This window comes from Hyperolius riggenbachi, chromosome 8, assembly GCF_040937935.1.
Source record: "Hyperolius riggenbachi isolate aHypRig1 chromosome 8, aHypRig1.pri, whole genome shotgun sequence".
NCBI classification, from domain to species: domain Eukaryota; kingdom Metazoa; phylum Chordata; class Amphibia; order Anura; family Hyperoliidae; genus Hyperolius; species Hyperolius riggenbachi.
In genome coordinates this window covers 275,345,249-275,349,611 of record NC_090653.1, presented here as the reverse complement: position 1 = coordinate 275,349,611, position 4,363 = coordinate 275,345,249, and positions in this window count along the sequence as shown.

Here is a 4,363-nt window from a genome sequence, read left to right as displayed (position 1 = left end):
TGTAACTATGAATAACAAATGTTTGTTCTGTCTGAGGTTTGTTTTCTTTCCTAAGGTTATAGGAACGAGAGGCTGCTATGGGAGCAGCCATCTTGGCTGGCAGTCCAGGACTCAAAATGGCCGCAGTGGAGAGAGCCCACCCCCGTGAGTCATGGCCCCCACACGTCATGGCAGGGGGGGAGGAGGGGCTGGGGGATCCACGTCACGTCAGGCTGTGCTCGCGGCTCCGGGCAGAGCAGCTGAAAGGAAGGGGGGTAGAAATACAGAGACATTCTCCTGTGTGTCTCGGTTCTCAAAGTATTTCCCCAGAGCTTTTCCCTGGGTCCATGGAAAGGAATGCCAGAATAGGAAGTGTTTCCCAGCTAGGTGCGGGGACACACGTAGCAGTGCAGATCAGGAAAGGGTCTGTACTGGGTTGCTTATGGGATTATTCCTGTAAGTGGGGCACCTTAATGGGTGGTGCAGCATGAGTTCCCAATAGAGTATAGGGGGGGACAGTGCATCAGGGGGGTGCCGGAGTCGGAAAAAAGGGAGTTGACCAATTCGGGTTTCCGTCGCCGCTTCTGCAGAGCGGTAACGTTTTTTCCGGTTTTGTCGTGAACAGGGCCAGAGCTGGACTGAGAGGTCTATGCTGGGCTGGAGCTGTTTTTGTGTGCTTTTTTTTTTCGTCCACTGATTGGTCAAATATGTTTTTTCCAGCTCCTATCAATTGTAGCACAAAGAACAAGGACTGACAACAGTTCATGGGGCAATTATACAGATGATAAAATTGCCGTTTACAGAGTGACAGTGTATCAGTACGGTGTTTGCCATGTGACTACCTACCAAGTGGGCATTCAGGGATCTGCATACAGGCATGTGACGCTGGTATGCTTAGCCCTGCACCCTGTGTAGTTTAAGTGCAAAGTGCTCCTTCCTACAGGGAGGCAGCCGTTTTTTTTTGTGAAGTCTGGGGGTAGTGGCACGGCACACATGGATCAGAGGGTACAACACACAGAACTTCTAGCAGAGCTGGTATCGCGATGAAGTTCTAGATAAGTAAATGCGATAATGAGTAAGAGCATTGCAGGCTCACCTGCAAAGCAGCATCAGGTGTGGCATCCGTAATCTGTGCATGCGACGGCCGCACATGGACAGATAAGGGGGGATGTGGAGTGAGCTGCAATGGGGTGAGAGCTTCCAAAGGTGAAGCGAGCTTCCAAAGGTGAAGTCCGCGGGAGCATATTTAAAACAGGTAAGTACTGAGGATAGTACTGAGGTAGGGGGGTGAAGTTTAACTCCAATCTACCAATAAGAGTAAACAGAGTTCATGAGAACCATAAAGCAACGAGATCAATTACGATATATATTGATCAATCTAAAGTGTAAAGAGTACAAGCCGCAGGGCGAATCCCAAATCATTAATAAGAATTGATTTGTTTGTATTTCGATTTCAGGTGTTTAGCAATATGGATTTGAGACAGATGCAGTGCTGGCAGCAAAGATGGAGATGTCAGTCGGATAAGCGAAAGGTTCCAGATGCCGATCTAAGCTTGGAGGAACACGAGATTCCTGAAATCGGAAAGAGACTAAAACACGAGATTCCTGAAATTGGAAAGAGACTAAAACACGAGATTCCTGAAATCGGAAAGAGACTAAAACACGAGATTTCGGAGATCAGAAAGAGACTAACAAAACTGTCGGAGCAAAGCATAATGCAAAGTGCTAATGTTTTTCTTTCCCAGGGTGGTGCTTTTATAATGAAGAGTACCATGCTGATGGTGATCCTAGGTTGCCATTCCGTCCTAGGAGAATGAAGAGAGGACATTCTCATGTATAATAAGGGGTTAATGAGAATGCAAGGCCCAAGCATGTTAATGTTGGGTGACAAAGGTACTGATCCTTTCACACCTCCCTCCGCTTGGCACAGATGGACCATGCAGGGACGGAGGAAAAGAGCACTTGTGCCAGGAGAAAGCAAATTTCATGGCACAAGGTGGGTGAAAGGTCTGAAGGGTCAAGTGTGCGGGCAGTGGGAATTTAATGGCAGTGTAAATCTGCTATTGAATGCCACACTCCCAGAATCGATGCACCGATCCAAAGGTTTGTTAAAAGGTACATTGCAGTACAATGGGTACATGCAAAAGGTGGAGTGTGTGATTCAGGGGTACCTTGTCTTGGTTATGCAGAGTGAGATGGTTCCAGATTGGAGAGGAACGAGCAGGGGGCGTCAATTCTCTTACCAGAGAGACGCAAGGGACAACATCACACTCTGGAGCTACCAACAGAGAGTGCCTCTGAAACAACTTTACACACGTAAAGGCTGGAAAGCCGAGGGTGGGTGGTTCTCGAAACAAGAAGTAAAAATCGAGATCAAGCCACATTTCCAGGTGACAAAGAGGGTGGGGAGAGCGGTCCCGGGGGAGGGAAAGCCCACACAGGGAACCCCATTCACACCACACGGGTCACAACAGGGGACGATATTACACAGTCCATATGCAGCAGCTTATCCTCATGATAGTTGGGTAAGTGAAGAGGTACTCTTAATCGAAAGATTGCAGAGAGTACAGTCTTCCCGACCTCAGGTACATATTGTGCCTCAGGACGTAAGGGGGGAAGAGGTCCAATCAGGACAGCTGGGGACATATTTTGTCAGCGAGAGATTGGACAAGGGGAGGTATATTAATTTTTCTGGAGAAGGATCTTTTGCATGGCAGCTTCGAGATGTTTGGGTGAACAAATGGAAACGGTGCAACATTCCTTTAGGCACCGCTACTTCCTTAGTTCCCACCTCAACCCGTGTCTTACACCAGGACCTGAGAGGTCAACCTTTTTTGGTGCTAGACAGGGAGGTGAAACAAGTAGAGTTGTCCTCATGCGGGCAATTCTTGCAGAAGTATCTGCGTTGGCCGGGGCAAGTCAAATTTAGTGAAGAAGCCTGCAGGCTCGATAACGCAGAATGCGAGGCTACCATTCAAAAGATCCACCCTGAAGCCAAACCAATAGTTCCGGTGGCTGAAGGAAAGGTTTGGTTTTTTAACATAAGGTCTAGTGATACATTCAAGGTATATTCTCATAATTGTTCCGATAAGGGGGAGTTTCCAAGGGGAACATATTGTGTGAGTGGAGATCCCATATGGATCCTGTCATCCAGGTTTGATGACGTTGTTTCTCAAGATTGTTAAGAGAACTCTAAAGGTCAAAGTTTCACGGGTAGTTCCCGTCCTGAAAGAGAACCCGACATGGGACAAAGGGGAACAGGGGTTGATCCAAGACGACCACATTTTGTTACAAAGGTTAAACAAACAGTACACTAAGTTAGAGGTAAGATTTCACCATGATACAGGTGATCTTAACGAGGTAGAACACAAAAATGAGCAGGTGAGTTCCAGTCTGCCCTGGTGGACAAAGGTTCCGGTGATGTTCCAGGGACACTCGGACGGGGCATCTGCAGTTCCAAAGTTCTTTCTACACCCACTGGTCGTCTGGATGGGGATGACAACTTTAGGCATCATTGTCCAGGTGAGGTTGCGGGTTAAAATTACATAAAATAAATTAACCTGGTCCAGAGATTGGTGCCTCATAAACAATCTACTGAACCAATAGTTTAAATTAAGGGATCTACAGGGTTACGGGTATAGGTTTAGTAGTACCTGTGATGGAGCTGATTGTATAAAGGCGCTCTTTTAGAAGGCACCTGGCACTGCTCCATCGAGTAACAAACAAACGAGTTTCACTTTTCTGTGGTCATGCAAGTTTGTGAGTGTTACGCAAGTGACGCAAATGCTGAGCATGTGGTATTGAGGGACTTAGAAGTAGGGCCTCCCCAGAGAGCCTGGTTACAGGAAGACCAAGAGGTCTTGCTCTCTCTCTTCCAGGGGTAACCGCCTAGAGCAGAGAAGTTGTGTGAGCACGAACATCGAAAAGTGAAACATACAAGAAAGAAACCAGGTACTGGGAGGTTCAGACGCTGGGATCTGCGGGTCAAGCCGTTTTAGGGGGGATTGTTATAATTTAAGTAGGCCTCAGTTACTTGGCCTGAGTTTTATGTAAAAGGCTTGTCCGCAGTGTATGCCTTTAAAATAGATAGAGGTTTGGTGATGCAGGCAGAGGCATCTCAGGGTCTGCGTGTAGCAGAAGATACACGCAGATACTGAGAACATGTTCCTAAAGAAGGCCATCGGACTACTCTGACCTCAACCACAGGAACAGAAAACATTGGCCATGTTTACTAAACATCTACGGTCCTGCATCTGGGTCAAGTGCCTCATTGATTATTAATCGAGTAGGCGGGTATGATGACACCATGAGTGGGTCCACCAATAGACTGATATAGGGGGTGGCGAAGATGATGTCATATTTAACTCTTTCCTAGTCGGTATTA